This window comes from Rhinopithecus bieti, unplaced genomic scaffold (assembly GCF_001698545.2).
Source record: "Rhinopithecus bieti isolate Rb0 unplaced genomic scaffold, ASM169854v2 scaffold_66246, whole genome shotgun sequence".
Taxonomy (NCBI): domain Eukaryota; kingdom Metazoa; phylum Chordata; class Mammalia; order Primates; family Cercopithecidae; genus Rhinopithecus; species Rhinopithecus bieti.
In genome coordinates, this window is record NW_016826110.1 from 847,529 (window position 1) to 865,635 (window position 18,107).

An 18,107-nucleotide genomic window follows, 5' to 3' on the forward strand; every position below is an offset into this window, starting at 1 on the left:
CTGGTATGAGATGGTGTCTCATTGTGGTTTTCATTTCTATTTCTCTAATGATTAGTGATGTTGAGCATTTTTTCATATACTTGTTGGCCAGTTGTATATCTTACTTTGAGAAGTATGTACTTCCTGGAGTACTCTAGACTCACTGATCTTCTTTCAGTCTCTCAGCCCTACCAAGCTCTTTCCTGACTCCTACCCCAAGGCCTTTGTTGCTCCCTCTGCCTGGATCATACCCTCTCCTCTTCACCAACTTACTCTCTCAATATTTTGTTGAAGATTTTTACATCCATGTTCATCAGGGATGTTGACCTGTAGTTTCCCTTTTTTGTTGTGTCTTTGACAGGTTTGGTATCAGGGTGAAGCTGGAATGAGTGAAGGAGGAGTCCCTCCTCATTTTTTGGAGTCGTTTCAGTAGAATTGGTACCAGCTTTATTTGTACATCTGATAGAATTCAGCTATGAACACATCTGGTCCAGGGCTTTTCTGGTTGGTAGGTTTTTTTTATTACCGATTCCATTTTGGAACTCGATATTGGTCTGTTCAGGATTTCAATTTCATCCTGATTTAATTTTGGGAGGTTGTTTGCTTCCAGAATTTATCCATTTCCTCTGGATTTTCTAGTTCGTGTTTACAGAGGTGTTCACAATAGTCTCTGGAGATCTTTTGTATTTCCATGGAATTGGTTGTAACGTCATCGTTGTTGTTTCTGATTGTGTGGTGATTTGGATCTTCTCTTTCTCTTTGTTAATCTAGCTAACATCTGACAAAGGTCTAATATCCACAATCTACAAGAAGTAAACAACTCAATAAGCAAAAAACAAACAACATCATTAAAAAGTGGGCACGGACATGAACAGATACTTCTCAAAATAAGATATACAACTGGCCAACAAGCATATCTAATCATTAGAGAAATGGAAATCAAAACCACAATAAGACACCATCTCACACCAGTCAGAATGGTTATTATTAAAAAGCCAAAAACCAACAGATGCTGGCAAGGCTGTGGAATGCTTATACACTGTCAGTGGGAATGTAAATTAGCTCAGACCCTGTGGAAAGCAGTTTGGAGATTTATCAAAGAACTTAAAACAGAAATATCATTTGACCCAGCAATGCCATTACTGGGTATATACCCAAAAGAAAATAAATTGTTCTCCATAAAAGATAGATGTGCTTATATGTTCATCACAGTACTACTCACAATAGCAAAAACATAGAATCAACCTAGGTGCTCATCAACAGTGGACTGGATAAAGAAAGTATGGTACAGGCTGGGTGCGGTGGCTCACGCCTGTAATCCCAACACTTTGGGAGGCCAGAGGCAGGCGAATCACCTGAGGTCAGGAGTTCAAGACCAACCTGGCCAACATGGTGAAACCCTGTCTCTACTAAAAATACAAAAATTAGCCAGGCGTGATGGCAGGCACCTGTAATTCCAGCTACTCGGGAGGCTGAGACAGGAGAACTGCTTGAACCCAGAAGGCAGAGTTTGCAGTGAGCCAAGATCACGCCACTGCACTCCAACCTGGACGACAGAACAAGACTCTGTCTCAAAAAAAAAAAGAAAAGAAAAGAAAAGACAGTACATATATACCATGGAACACAACACAGCCATAAAAAGAATAAAATCACGCCCTTTGCAGCAATGGGGATGCTGCTGGAGGTCATTATCCTAAGTGAATTAACCCAGTAACAGAAAACCAAATACTGCATGTTCTCATTTTACGTGGGAGCTAAACACTAGGTACTCACAGACATATAGATGGCAACAATAGTCACGGAGGACTACTAGAGCAGGAAATGTAGGGAAGGAAGCAAGGGCTGCAAATCTGTTGAGTACTATACCCACTTCCTGGGTAATGGGTACAACTGTACCCCAAACCTCAGCATCATGCTATATACCCATGTAATAAACCTGCACATCTAAAATTAAAGTTGAAATTACAAAAATAAAAAAGAACTAACTCTCCTCATTTTTCAGGTCTTATGTCAAGTATCCCTTTATTTAACAAACTCCTAACCAGAGCTTACTATATGCTAGGCAATATCTTAAGCCCTTTACAAATTCATTCATTTAATATTCATATTAAATATATGACAACCTTAAAGTATAGATGCTATTATTCTCCCCACTAAAAATGAGGGACTGAGGCACAAAGCATGTAAATAACTTGACCAAAGTCATGCAGTTTAGTAAGGAAAGCCTCCCTGACCCACTTACTATCTGGATCAAATTTCCTCATTATTATTTCTTATAGCTTTCTTTTACAGCACTTACCACAGCTGAGTATTAAATCTATTTCTGTGACTATTTAATATCTGTCTTCCATTGTAGAATGTATCATGAGATCTGACACTCAATTTTTGCTCAACATTGCATACTCAATGGTTAGCAAAATACGTCACATTAGACCAGGCACGGTGGCTCACAGCTGTAATCCCAGCACTTTGAGAGGCCTAGGAGAGCAGATCATCTGAGGTCAGGAGTTCAAGACCAGTGTCGCCAACATGATGAAACCCTGTCTCTACTAAAAATACAAAAATTAGCTGGGCGTGCTGCCGCATGCCTGTAATCCCAGCTACTCGGAAGGCCGAGGCAGAAGAATCACTTGAGCCCAGGAGGCAGAGGTTGCAGTAAGCTGAGATCGCATCACTCACTGAACTCCAGCCTGGGCAACTGAGCAAGATCCACCTCGAAGAAAAAGAAAATGTGTCACAATAGGTGTTCGACTTTTGTAAATTAAATTTTTATTTTGAGATAATTGTGGTTCCACATGTAGTTACAATAAATATTACAGAAAAAAAATCCTGTATATCCTTTACCCAGTTTCCATTAATGGGAACATCTCACAAAACTAGAATACAATATCACAATCAAGATACCGACATTGATACAGTCAAGATACAGAACATTCCATCACCAAAAGTATCTCTCATGTTGCCCTTTTGTAGCCATCCCTCCCTAACCCCTAGCAACCCATAGTCTGTTTTCTACCTCAATAATTTTGCCATTTCAAGAATGTTATATAAATGATATGATATGGGGATTAACTCTTTGTTCTCAGCACCATTCTCTAGAGATTCGTCCAGGGTGTTAAATGTGTCAATAGTTCCTTCCTTTTATCATAGTAGTCCATAACAGATGTGCCACAGTTTGTTTAACCATTCACCCACTGAAGACCATTTGGCCTGTTTCTACATTTTGGTGACTATGAATAAAGTTACTACAAATACACATGTACAGGTTTTCATAAAATGAACAGCCTTCCTTTCTTTGGGCTAAATGTCAAAGAGTACAATAGTTGGATCATACAGTAGTCACGTATTTGGTTTTTAAAGAAACTGCCAAATTGTTTTCCAGAGTGGCTGTACCACTGTACATTTCTACCAACAATGTATGAGTTTCTTGACATCGTTGCCAGCATTTAGTGTTGTCAGTGTTTCTTATTTTAGCTATTCTGATAGATGTACAGTAGTATTTTGTTGCTTTAATTTGCATCTCCCTAATGGGTAATGATGCTGAACATTTTGTATGTTCTCGTTTGCTATATGTGTAATCCTCTTCAGTGAAATGACTATGTCTTTTGTCCATTTTCTAACTGGACTGCTTTCATACTATTGAGTTTTAAGAGTTCTTTATATATTACAGATACTAATTATTTGTCAGTTGTGTTGTCTGCAAATATTTTCTCCCCTCTGTAGTTTTCTTTTCATCTTTTAACAAGGTTTATAACAGAGCAAAAATATTTAATTGTGATGAAGTTTAACTTATCAATTTTTTCCTTTAAGGAGCATTCTTTTGGTGGCAAGTCAAAGAAACATACACCTAACCCTACCTCCCCAAAATTTTCTTCTATTTTTCCCTAAAGTTTTATAGTTTAATACTTTTATATTTTAGTCTGTGATCCATTTTAATTTGTATATGCATAGGGTATGAGACATAGGCTGAGATTCCTTTATTTGGGGGGGGATGGGACAGTGTATGGATGTCTAACTGCTCCAGTACCAACTGTTGAAAAAGTTATCTACCTCCATTGAGTTATTTTGTGCTTTTGACAAAAACTAGGCATATTTATGTGGATCTATTTCAGAGTTCTCTGTTCTGTCCCACTGATCTGTGTCTATATCTATGCCTGTACCACACAGTCTTGATTGCTATAACTACATAATAAGTTTTGAAACTGGGTAGAGTGATTTTTCACACCTTATTCTTCTTTTTCATTGCCTTTTCATGTAAAATTTAGAATAATCTTGTCCATATCTAAAAAAAATCTTGTTGGGTTAATTATATGAATAAATAACAAGTGTATAAGAAATAAATGGTACATGTCTTCCTCGATGTTGTAAAAGAGCAAAAATTCAACAAGACCTGAACTAAATAAATATTTGCCCCAAAAGTACTTGTCCTCCTACTCTTCCTATCTCAGTTTACAGGATCACCATTTATCTAGTATCCAAAGCTAGTTTTCAAGGCATTTATTAATTTATTTGATAATCATTTACTGCACACTTAGCATGTACCAGGCACAAAGCCAGGTGCTAGCGTAATGAATAAGATATGGTTCCTGTTCCTAAGGCAGTGAGGGTGAGGGACACAAACAAGAAGGACAGTATGGTATGATACACATCAAAGGAGAGGTATATACAATGTATTCGATAAACCTGTGTGAAGTAAGCAAGCTGGATGGCAAGGAGTCTGTGAGCACTTAATAGAGGGAACGTTTTAGCAAAATATTGAAGAATTAGGATAAATTAATTGGGCTAACGATGAGGTAAAAAGTCAATACAGTCACACACAAAAAAAGTATGTGCAACAGCACAAAAGCATCATAGTAAAACCTGCTTGGGTAGCTTATGTAAGAGGTAAAGGACTAAAGAGTAGCTACAGAGGTAGACACAGGCCAGATGATGAAGGGGAGGGGCTCATGTATCACACTAAGAAACTTACATACTCATCTATACACAGGGGAAACCATGAAGAACTTTAGAGAAACCACATGATCAGACATGAATTTTAGCAAGCCAACACTAGCAGCAGTGTGAAAGACAGATAAGAAGGGTAAGAGACTGAAGGACTACAGATAGAGGGGCTGGAGATGAGACAAGACGTCTGAACAATTCTAAACATATGATAGGGCATAACTGAACTAAGAGTGATACGATGTATATTGGTTTTCATCCATGGTTCCTGGTTTATAAGTCCCATAGCTCTCATTACATTTTTTTTAAATATCAAATTTAATTGTATATAAGTAGAGACAGGATTTCACTATGTTGGCCAGGCTGGTCTCGAACTCCTGGCCTCAAGTGATCTGTGCACCTCGGCCTCCCAAAGTGATGGGATTACAGAGGTGAGCCACTGTGCCTGGCCTTACTACAGTCTTTTGTTATAATGCTGGGGCACATTAAACCTCAGAAAGCAGAATCTCTTCTCTCTCGCTGACCTTTTCCTGCCCTGCTTTCCACCAAGCCAAGGCAGAACTCTAATCTTCCACAGCCTGTCTGACTGTGGGTAATAAGACGTTCACTTTAGAAGGGAGTTTGCCCCAGCCCCTGGAAGAAGGAAGGCTGCACAGATAGGCAGAAGCACTTGAACAGACAGGCCTTGCTGGGTTTCCCCACTGGGTCTATTAGTGCTGTTAGGTCACACCGTTTTTGTGCAATCATATTTCTACATAGTTGTTGACTGTGCCTATGTAATGAAGCCTCCATAAAAACCCAAAAAGAGCAGATTCAGAGAGCTTCTGAATAGCTGAACACTTGGAGGCTCCTAGAAGCTGGCGTACCAAGGGAAGGCATGGAAGCTCCATGCTCTTTCCTCCTATCTCCCCCTATGCATCTGTTCATCTGTATCCTTTGAATATCCTTTATAATAAACTGGTGTTTCTCTGAGTTCTGTGAGCTGCTCTAGCACATTAATTGAACCCAAGGATGCAAGGAGTGGGGGAGTCATGGGATCCCTGATTTATAGCCAGTGTATCAGAAGCACAGGCAAAATCAAAATAACCTGGGGCTTGTGATTAACATTGGAAGTGGGGGAAGTCTTTTGGGACCTGCTCTCAACCTGTGGTATCTGACATTACCTCTAGGTACACAGTGTTGGAACTGGGGGGCACCCAGTTGGTATCCGCTGCAGAACTTGACTGGTTGGCTACTGTGGGAAGAGAAACCCCCATGCATGTGATCACAGAAGTCTTCTGTGTTAATTGTTGTTGTGTTGAGTGAGAGAATAAGAAAATACTTTGGCTGTGATTTTACCCTGCTCACTAAGACACATCAACATTGGGAAGCAGAGAGAGTTTGAAGAAATATTTAAGAGGACCTGGTAATTAATAAGATATAGGGAATGGTAAAGAAGAATCTAAGATATCTACTAAGGTTCCAACTTGATTAACTGAAAAGTTGGCAGAAACAAATTTCAGTCTCCTACAACTCACAGGACTCAAGACAACTCACGGGACTCAAGTTCTTTCCAACTTTAGGATTATACATCGAGGCTTTAGTTTCTATTCCAGGTCAGACCATAAAGAAGGTTACTCCATTACACTGACCTGAGCCCCAAAACTGCAAACACTAAGCAATGTATCACCAGAATTTGGGGAGGGGAGCAAAAATAGGAAAACCATGGAAATGGGTGGTGAAAGGATCCACAGCCTCAGATAAGCACACTAATTTTTCATGGTTCCCAACAAAGTTTTGTCTCTACCATAAAGGAGACTGACTGGGTACAGTTGAGGACCACATCTAAGTCCCAAAGGTGTGTCAGTCAACTCTCTAACTGTTAGGCTAAAAAGAAAAGTAGATATAAACTGGGTGAAAGAAGAAAAAGATTGTCAATGTCAGCAACTAGAGAGATGGAAGAAAAGTCTCAAGAGCAACGATGGCAGAGAGGTGAAAATCTGAGCTAGCCATTTGTGCGCAAGGAGCATTTTTATATAAATATTGTAAAAACTGTGCTAAGTACTAGTCACAGATTAAAATGTGAAAAGGGGCCAGGCACAGTGGTTCAATTCTGTAATCTCAGCACTTTGGGAGGCTGAAGTGGGCAGATTGCCTAGGTCAGGAGTTCAAGAGCAGCCTGGCCAACATGGTGAAACCCTGTCTCTAATACAGTACAAAAATTAGCCAGGCGTGGTAGCGGGCACCTGTAATTCCAGCTACTCAGGAGGCTGAGGCAGAAGAATAGCTTAAACCTGGGAGGCAGAGGTTGCAGTGAGTTGAGATCGCGCCACTGCACTCCAGCCTGGGCGACAAGAGCAAGACTCCGTCTCAAAGAAAAGAAAAAAGAAATGTGAAAAGGAATTTCAAGATAATTTATTCATTTACTAACGTTTATAGAACAGCTAACAATGTACCAGAAATTATAATAAATATGAACACAGTTTTTATTGTATTAATGCTATTATATTTGTATAGGCCCTACAGCTTTCAGTAGACTTCAGCATAAATTACATTATACATTTTCCTCAAGAAGGATGCTGTAATAGCTTTCTAAAAATTAGTATATATTCCAGCCCAGTGCAGTGGCTCAAGCCTGTAATCCCAACACTTTAGGATGCTGAGGTGGGCCGATCACTTGAGGTCAGGAGTTCGAGACTAGTCTGGCCAACAGGGTGAATGAAACCCTGTCTCTACTAAAAATACAAAAATGGGCCGGGCATAGTGGCTCATGCCTGTAATCCCAGCACTTTGGGAGGCTGAGGTGGGTGGATCACCTGAGGTCAGGAGTTCAAGACCAGCCTGGCCAACATGGTAAAACCATGTCTCTGCTAAGACAAAAATTAGCCAGGAGTGGTGACACACGCCTGTAATCCCAGCTACTCCAGAGCGTGAGGCATGAGTATCGCATGGACCCAGGAGGCAGAGGTTGCAGTAAGCAGAGATTGCACCACTACACTTCAGCTGGGGTAACAGAGCAAGACTCTATCTCAAAAAAGAAGTCATTACTATACCACAGGATTTAGTGTGGTCTACTGATTATATTAGCACTGGGCAAGGTTCAATTTAAATCAAGTTCTCAAAGTACCCAAAGTAAAATCAACACACCTAATCCTTGCTATACTGACCTAATTTTAAACTGATTTTACAAGAATACTTTTCTTTCTTCCAACACAGTGATTCATCTTCTGCATTTATGGTAGATATTAGAGATATCTAAAAGGATCTATGATACATTAGGGTCACTGATTTCTATCAGAAAAGTAGGTAAAATTATGAGTACTATTTCATTTTGGTAATACAAACAATTTAAAAATGCAAAAATTGTGTTTACAGTAGATATGTTTGAGCAAATCATTAAACCCGCCTACTTCCATGAACCATATGAAGTATCACAATAAAAGACACATAACACAGTAAGACTTATTTTTTAAAAAGAAGGGCAAAAGAGCAAGATTAGACGGAGAAAAGGCTGAAGGTGTTTAATTAGACCCATAGGGTTACTAAAACAGAAGGAATTTATTTTAATACAAATTATCAACACATACAAGAAATGAAAATAATAAAACTAATTTCTCTCAAAATAATATTACTTGATAGTTTATCCTTACTGTTCAATTACCTGCATGTCCAAATTGTTGTGCCTTTTCTTCAAAAAAGCAATACATGAATAATTTGCTGAAGGAAATAGCTCTCTGAAGAAAATATCTTAGACTTACAAAATCTTTTAGTGTCATTCAAAAGTTAAACGCTACTATTTGCAATAGCCAAGATACGGAAGCAACCTAAGTGTCCATCAAGGGATGAATGGGTAAAGAAAATGTGGTACGTATACAGGATGGAATGCTATACAGCCTTTAAAAGGAAGAAAATTATGTCATCTTCAAAAACCTGGATTAACCTGGAGGACATTATGCTAAGTGAAATAAACAAGACACACACAAAAAACAAATACTGCATGATCTCACATATGTGTAAAATAAAAAAAAAGTCAAACTCAGGGAGGCAGAGAGCAGAATGGTGGTCTACAGAGGCTAGGGAGAGGGGAGGAAATAGGAAAGGAGACAGATTAGTCAAAGAATACAAAGTTTCAGTTAGAGGAATAAATTTTAGAGATCTATTGCACAGCACGGTGACTATAATTAATAATAATGTACTATATACCTCAAAATTGCTAAAAGTTAACTTTAAACATTCTCACCACAAACAAATGGCAAGTAGGTGATATGATGGATATGTTCATTTGCTTGATTTAACCTTTCTACAATATATACATTTATCAAAACATCACATTGAACCTCATAAATAAATACAATTATTACTTGTCAATTAAAAATAAATAAAAACAGACCCCAAAAAAACCCCAAATTCCTCAGGGGCAGCGGATATAAATGCTAGAGGATTTCAAAAGGACAAAGGAATAAACACACATACAAATACAACGCTCAGATTATAACAAGGAAGAAAGATAACATAATAAACCAATAAAAGTTTCTGTGGAAGACAGAAACTTTGAAAACTAAATAGTCTTCATGATTTAAAAGATGGAAACTGTTCAATTATTTCCCACAAGAAATAGCAAGAAATATATTTGTTTAACTTGGTTCCAGTCAAAGTTGCAGATCAAATCTCTGGATTTCAACAACGAAAGTGAGGCAGTGGGGTTCAATCTCCATTTTAAACTTCACTAAAGATTTATCTTTAAGAACCAAAATGAATCACAGCTACAATGGTTATGTACAGATGTGAATGTGCATATTTAAAAACTTAAAATGTTTATTAGAGTAGTAAGATTATGAGTATTCCCTTTAAAAACAGTTTCCCAGACTCTCTGTAATTTTACATTGCTCCTATAATTGAACCTACAAGCCAAGTCTCTCCTTGTTTTTCTCTAGCATTTTGACTATTCTAAACTACAGTATTGTGCAGCAAAGAGCAGGAGCTCTGAAATCATACTCCCAGGCTTCAGTCTCAGTTCTGATAGTTACTGTTGGGCAAGTTAGTTAAATTTTCTGTGCCTCAGTTTCCACGAATGTAAAACGGGATTAGTGAAAGTACCTCCTTCGTGGGGTTGGTGTGAAAATTGAGATAACTCACAAAAATTAATTGGAAAAGAGCCTGAAAACATAGAATGCATTCAATAAATATTAACACTTATTATAAAATATTATACATTTTTGGTCCCTGCTGACAAGTTTGACTACCAAACTAGACTACCAAACTAAGTTGGAAGTCCTTAGCAGTGATAGCGGCCAAACCCCACAGGATACTGTTTTGATATAAGACCCACCACAGAGATCAAATCTGACTTCCCGAGCCGTCTGAAAATTATGACCAACATGTTGTGACCAACATGTCACAACAGGAAATGGAAAGCCTAGCACTAACATGACCTGAAAAATAGCCAATTTACTAACACAAACCCATAACACGAACAAATCTGCCCCCCTGAACCACGTCTATCCAAAAGTAGTTCAAATGTTTACATTCTTAATGAGCTATGCATGATTGATAACACATGCTAAAGCACAATTTCCAAGTAAAAATGTAGCTTCTATACATTCATATTGACTTCTTAAAATATTTTGACTCATCATTCAAGCAAAGCAGCAAAGTTTTCGAGGTGCTAAGGGGAGTAAGGGGTGGGAAGGGTATGCAGTCTGTGATGAATTCTGCCAACAGTGGCAGTCTGTATTAACTAGAGGCCACATACGCATATTCAAGTTGAGAAAATATCTGTAGGTCACACACAGGTTTTTAAAGCTGTATTTTAGAACAAGACACTGAGTAGCAGCAGCACCTTTTAAGATGAAAGAACAATATATACACAAGTACTTTAACTCCCATACGTACTCTTGAACTGAACAAATACTATTTTGTAGTGACTCACAAAGGCACGTAGAATTGACCGATAGTTATCTCCATACCGACCTCATCAAAAAAAAAATTCTAAATTAACTCTTTAAAGATGAAAGTAAAAGCAATTCTGGAAAGATTCAACAATTATACAAGTCACAATGATGCTGCAGTAACTGAACTGCACAGCTCAAAAAGTTTACGTTTGTAGAACTGAACTTCTGAATTACGTATCTATGTAAAAGGTATGGTCACTGCTGATTCAATGCCATGAACAGGAATTTCTTTCCAAAGGAAACAGAAATCTCGGTTTCTAATACGCACAATGCGTATGTAATTATCTTCTATGTGCTCCGCAGTTTTAAAATGCCATACAAGTAAAGTATACCACATGCAAAGTTAATTTCTGAGATTCTAAGGCAGTTTCTGGTCAAGTTTAAGATCAAACCACAAATATATATACACAAAAAATATTTTACATACACATATATCTAAAGATAGAAAACTGAATATTATTTTAAATTAGGGAAAATTAAGCGAAAGTTAAACCCACTCCTCTAAGTTTAAAGTTAATCTTCTCCTGGAACCCACTTCCATTCTATTCAGAGGTCCTTCGACGGTTCCTGAAGCAGATGTGTGAAATTTTAAAGAAATGTCTGAGGGTATATACCTAATCAGGATGGGTTTGCATCCCAATTCGTGATGTACCTTTCAACATTATGTAGGTACATTATAAGAGAAACCAAGATGAGGGCTGTGGCCTCATAGTTGACCCAAAATCTGTGAACAGGAGAGCTGACGAATCTTCGCTCATACAATGCAACTCACCTCGCAGCTCAGAGACATAGCAAAATCGGTAGCTGTTTTTTGCGCTGCCTTTGGATTCTGCATCTATTTCAAACCTAAAACCTAGCTACCCTGGGAGCTCCACCGAAGAAAACCTGGCACAACGAAAACTATCGCGATTTAAAAGATACCTGACGTTTTCTAGTGCAGAGGTTACGCAAATTTTGCCAGGTCGGACTTTTATTGTCCTCCTTCAAACACGGGAGCAACATGAAGTTAAATCCTCTCGCTCTGGAGATCCCTAGAGTCAACCTGCTTCTGCCCAAAATTAAAAATAAAAATCTTCAACCTCACTTCCCCTTAAGACTAAAACTGAATCCATGCTCTAACTCGGGAGTAAAGTAGGACGGCTTTCAACCCACCACACCCTTCTTGCTCATTATTCCGGGTCGCGGGCGAACTAGAACACTGGGAAAGGGTCTGCAGGTTCCGGACCGGACCGGCCCTGACCCACGGAAGGGGAAGAGAAACGGCAAGAGTCAGGAGCCCGACAGGTACGTCCCCAGCGTCGACGCGTGACGTCACTACGTTGACGTGAACGGCCGTTCAGCGACGGCCGTCCCGACACCTCCTCCTCCGACCACTCTCTGAGCCGCGTCGGCACCTATTGGGCGGCGTGGGAATGGTGGGCGGGCCGAGGCTGGGTCTCGAGGAGGAGGAGCCGAGCGAGCTGCCTGGCTCTGAGGGCCGCCAGGGCTGTGAAGCCTTTCACTAGCGATTAGCTCACGTCACTCACGCATTCCTGTTTGCCCTGCCGCTGACCTCGCGGGAGGCGGCCAGCTTGTGGGAGACGTTTTCGTGAGGCAACAGGCGCTGACCGTTCCCAGCGTCACGCGGAGTTCGGATCCACTCCAGCGAGAGACCACAGCGTCCGGGAGCAGCTTGTGAAACTCTGGCAGGCATCAGCCTTGAAAATAAAAAGTATTGACAGCCGTCGACGAGCACAGATTCCTAAAACTTAGATGGAAGAGAAGTGCCAGCCTTCGGAAATAAACCAGGACCAAAAGCCCCCTGTGCTTATAGGTGATGTGCGGGCCGGGAGTGCGGTGGTGTCACCTCGCCTTGTATGTCATCGCCGGGTGTGTGCCTAACATACATACAAAAAGGATAACTCGAATTTAGCCATCACGCATTCTCAAAATACTGCTTGGAAATTAAACGTTTGAAGAAAAGATATAATCTGGGGTTTCTACACGGTCTGAATTGGTTTCATTTCCGTTTAGCAACTTTCATTGAGCTCCCAGCGTGGGTCATAGAATTCAGTAAACCTGATCCCATGTTCAAGGAGCTATATTCCGATGCAGGGGCAGGGCGCTGCAGTAGCATGCTAATAGCCTGGTGAGCAGATACAGGTTTTCATTTCTTTGGCGAGATCACTTTTGAGTGTTACCACTGGGTGGCAGAATTAAGACCCGTGAACGTTTAATATCTCCAGTGTATTTAGTATGTTATGAATATATACTGATTAATGAATATTAAGTGCGTGTTGTATATTTTACGCCTCATCAATATTAAATATGACCTGGTCTCGCCAGGCTTTTCTATTTTTACATATATGTGCTCCACTGACTGTTTTGCAGGCTAGTAACACGTGAGTTTTGTTCTATTTCTTCTAAGGCAGAATTGAATATTCTCAAAGACAGTTCTGGGCTTCAGAGCTGGTATAGTACCCATGGTGGTGATCACAGTGCAGTCAAGCTTCTTAGGACCTCTTTCATTACTTTTATCAAGGTAGAGTGTGTAGAACTATGGAAATATCCAAGCACGATTTTCTCTTACCTGGGACACTGTTGACCAAGATCTTTAGATTCTTCTTAGAAAATGTGGAAAAGCAGGCAAAAATTTTTTCAAACTAAATGGAATTTTTCAAAAGACATTTACTCACTGTGGTTACGTAGCTAATTTTGGAAAGGCACGTGGATTTTGAAAATGTAGACAGTAGTTGTGCTCTCTTAGTCAATCTTACCTGCTTTCTATAAGGATAAAAAGTTCTTTCATGGTAGTGTCTTAGTTTCTTAATGGAGGATTGTTCCAAGGATCTCTCTGTGCAAGAACAAGTCTATTTGTATGTTTGGCTTTTTGTAATATTATTCCTATTATGCACTACCTTATTCCTTTATGAAAACTTATTTTAAAGTCATGGTTTCTGGCATACATAATTATCACACCAGTAGTTCTCAATCTTCACTTTGCATCAGGGCCATCTAGGGAGCTTCAGAAAAATATCCTTGCTTAGGCCCCATTCCCAGAAATCCTGTCTTAATTGTTCCAATGTTGGACCTAAGCATTCCTGTGTTTAATTCTTTCCAGTTGATCTGAGGGGCTCAGTCAGAAACACTGAGTTACATATGGAGCAATATATTTAAACAATGTGGTATGTGATTGCTTGGTGATAAAACAATAGATTGCATTTGGGAAAAAACGTTCTCTGTAATTCCTCTGCTGTTTTTGTCAGAGAATCTGGTGATATTGAACTTCCTCTTCAGCAGACTGGTGGGAAGAAACAGGGTAAGCACCATAGCCAGATTTTTGGTACATTTTAAGTGCCCTAATGTGAATACTTGCAGCCTGATCTCATCCATTGTGGTAAATACTACAGAAAGGATGCTGACTGATTGGCGTCCTTACCAGATCCCTTGTTTTAGTGGGAGTGATTAAGAAGGAACTTCTCAGGGCTCGGATAATTACCAGTAAGGAGGTTTACAGACCCAACTATGGGCTTTTCTCTCATATGAAAATAATTTAACAGCCCACTTCATCTCCATACTGTAAATAACTGCTCCCAGAACCCTAAGAAGAGTTTGTATTAGTATCCACGTGCTGTTGTAACAAATTCCCACAAATTTAGTGGCTTGAAACAGTACAAATTTTTGATCTTAGAGTTCTGTAGGGTAAAAGTCTGATATAGGGCTCACTGGTTAAAATCAAGTTGGCTGGGCGTGGTGGCTCATGCCTATAATCCCAACACTTTGGGAAGCTGAGGCGGGTGGATCACCTGAGGCTGGGAGTTCCAGACCAGCCTGACCAACATGGAGAAACCCTATCCTACTAAAAATACAAGATTAGCCAAGTGTGGTGGCACATGCCTGTAATTCCAGCTACTCGGGAGGCTGAGGCAGGAGAATCACTTGAACCCGAGAGGTGGAGGTTGTGGTGAGCCGAGATTGCGCCATTGCACTCCAGCCTGGGCAAACAAGAGTGAAACTCATTCTCAAAAAAAAAAAAAAAAAAAAAAAAAATAAAATGTATGTTGGCCGGGCTTTCTTTAACAGGCTCTAGGGGAGAATCCACTTCCATGCTTTTGCAGCTTCTAGAGGTCACTTGACTTCCTTGGCTCATTGCCCCCTTCCTCCATCTTCAAAGCCAGCAATGGAAGGCTGAATGTTTCTCATATCATATATAAGTCCCCCTTGCCAGGTAATCTAATATATTCACTTGTTTCAGGGATTGGGGCGGTGGGGTAGGGGGTGTTATCTTGCCTGCCATAGGGTGTTTAAATTCATCTTTTAACCACAAGTCTCAGTATGCATATTTTAAAAAGCCCCCAGTATACAGGAAGTATTTGGAGACATAGCAAAATAAGTTATGTGAAAAGGTCAGTTTCTTCTACTGTAAATCAGATTTTTTGGCTAGGACTGGTTGGAGTTTAAGTTAATAATAACAAATACTCAACCGATATTTAAATTAGCTTCACACTTTCCCCACCAACCAACCAATAAAACTCTTGGGGCCTCAAGGAAAGGGAAAAAGGACAAAAAGATTCACTCACAGTCTAAGAATTTACCAATTACAACCAGGTGTAGGATAGCCTGTTCACCAGTATATCTGGAACCCTGGCAGACTGAAACAAGAGAAACAAATGGTAGACATTACCAGTGAGTGGAGGTGATGCAAACCTTGCCTTCTGCCAACAATTCTCTCTCTCTGGGAGTGGCAAGTTGTATGATGCTATTTTATTGCAGTGGCAAAGTAAAGAGCACTGGGAATCATATCTCAGTTTTTTCTGTCTTGCTCTCTGGACCAGTCAAGTTACTCTGAACTTTCCTTAAGGTAAAAAACCTAGAAATAGGATTACTTCCCATAACAACTTAAAACAATACACTTTTAAAAAGTTCCACAGAAAAATCAAACAAGATTATATAGCTCTACTTCATGTATTTATGAGTTGTTTCAGAAAAAGAACTTTGATCTTGCCAGGAGCGGTGACTCACTCCTGTAATCCCAACACTTTGGGAGACTGAGGCAGGTGAACCACTTGAGATCAGAAGTTCGAGACCAACCTGCCCAAGGTGGTGAAACCCTGTCTCTACTAAAAATACAAAAATTAGCCGGGCATGGTGGCACCGCCTGTAATCCCAGCTACTCGGGAGGCTGAGGCAGGAGAATCACTTGAACCCAGGAGGTGGAGGTTGCAGTGAGCCGAGATCACGCCACTGCACTCCAACCTAGGCAACAAGAGTGAAACTCTGTCTCAAAAAAAAAAGAAAAAGAACTTTGATCTTATTGTTTGTATTTCAGACACTCAGACACATTGGAAAGAGAGAGAATGGAAGGGATTAAAACATTCTATTATGAAAATAGTAGCATGGTTCTAGTCTAGAATTTCCTCCTGATTCCACTAGCATCACAGAAGTGATGTTTTATCTTTGCATACGGAGCTGGGCCTACCAGATTAAGATCCAGAAATTCAGTAGGCTGCTACAGTTTAATTCGTAGCTACACAGAGTTAATGGTGAGTTCAAACCACATAAGGCTAGAGTAGACTTTCAGGAATGTGGCTTAAATAACTAAAAATTTCTCGCCTAGAATGTAGCAAGATGGAGTACTAAATGTCAAGACTGACTTTTTTTTTCCTCCCTTGGATTTGAATATTACATGTCTGTAAGAGATCTGAATTTTAGGGAATGCTTTTCTTCATATTTAATATTGTAGGCCCTTCTCTAATCACAAAAGATTGTAGGTGAGTATAATCAGAACTTATACCTTCACAAATACATGGTCTTTTAATAAAATCATTTACATAATAATTTCACAAAGGGAAATAGTGTAGTTCTATACCAACCATTTGCTCTAATTCGTTATTCTCTATTTTGTTTCACCTTGCTGCCTGCTTTTTAGAAAGGAATAACAATATCCATTCCTTGAATATGTTTTTCCCCATCATCTAACATTTAATGTTTAATTGTGAATGCATGGCAGACTGTATTTCTGAAAAATCTCTAGTAGAATACCTTAGGCATACTGCTAGTCCCCTTCCATTTAATATATTGTACTACCACTATTCATAAGGAGTTAAGAAATTTCCATAACCAAGACATAGGAGTATTAAAGTGAAAAAATATGCATACATTTTGACCCAGCAAACCTACTTTTAGAAATCTATCCCACAGAAGTAATTATACCATTGGAAACAATATGTCTACTGAATGGAGTAGATTTTGGTATAGCCATATCATGAAATATCAATATCATTCACAAGAATTAGTTGATATCCGCATAGATGTTCATGTGATACTATTTAAAAATGTACGTTGCAAAATAATGTGTATACTATAGTCCCGGCTAGGCACAGTGGCCCATGCCTTTAATGCCAGCACTTTGGGAGGCCAAAGCAGGCAGATTACTTGAGCTCAGGAGTTCAAAACCAGCCTGGGCAACATGGTGAAACCCATCTCTACACAAAACACACACAAGAAGCCTGGTCAACATGGTAAAACCCTATCTCTACAAAAAAATACTGAAATTAGCCAGCTGTGGTGGCACGCACCCGTGGTCCCAGCTGCTCAGGAGGCTGAAGTGGGAGAATCACTTGAGCCTGGACGGTGGAAGTTGCAGGGAGCTAAGATTGCGCCACTGCACTCCAGCCTGGGAACCAGAATGAGACCCTGTCTCAGAAAAACCCAAAAAAACAAAAAACAAAAAAAGACTAAATCTAATACATACAATATAAAAATGCATGCTTATGTTTTAGGAACTTAGAGAAAATGTAGATGATATTAATTAACTGTTAACATTGGTTTCATGGAGGACAGCACAGAAGGGAGCTCTGGGAAGGCGATGGTAGGCTTTGTCTTTGTGTACTTGTGTTGTTGGCTTGTTGCAAGAAGCAAAAACTTTTTTGTTGGAAAGAAAAGTCCAACAAAATATTTAAAGAAAAGTCCCAAAGCACTCTTGTTTAAACATAAAAAAAAAACAACCATTCAATTGTACAAGGGTATATAAACCAGAAAGGGAAATCATCAAGTAATCTTCTTAGGTAACCTGCTTTATCTACTCATCAATGTATCAATGGTATCTTTCTATGTCAATAAAGTAGATCTGTATTACTCTTTTAAATGGCTTTAGAGTATTTCATTGTTTGGATATATTTTAATTTAATCAATTCTTTATTGTTACACATTTACATTATTTCTAGTTTTTCTAGTTATAAACAATAACGGTTATCCTTGTATATAAATCATTGCTCA

The 18,107-nt window shown here is 39.4% G+C and overlaps 1 protein-coding gene across 5 annotated transcripts in view; it reads right to left on the reverse strand.

Moving 5' to 3' along the window:
* Positions 1-18,107, reverse strand: part of CLCN3 (Cl-/H+ antiporter 3) — a 111,118-nt gene that overhangs the window by 91,479 nt on the left and 1,532 nt on the right. For 2 of the 5 annotated variants that reach the window (XM_017863296.1, XM_017863301.1), the window contains exon 1: positions 11,623-13,169. The exons of 1 other annotated variant lie outside the window; for it this stretch is intronic. The gene's annotated coding sequence lies outside the window, so the exon portion shown is untranslated. Of the gene's footprint in view, positions 1-11,622; positions 13,170-15,409; positions 15,482-18,107 lie in introns of those variants that run through there. 2 more of the 5 variants (XM_017863299.1, XM_017863298.1) reach the window with 2 other exon arrangements.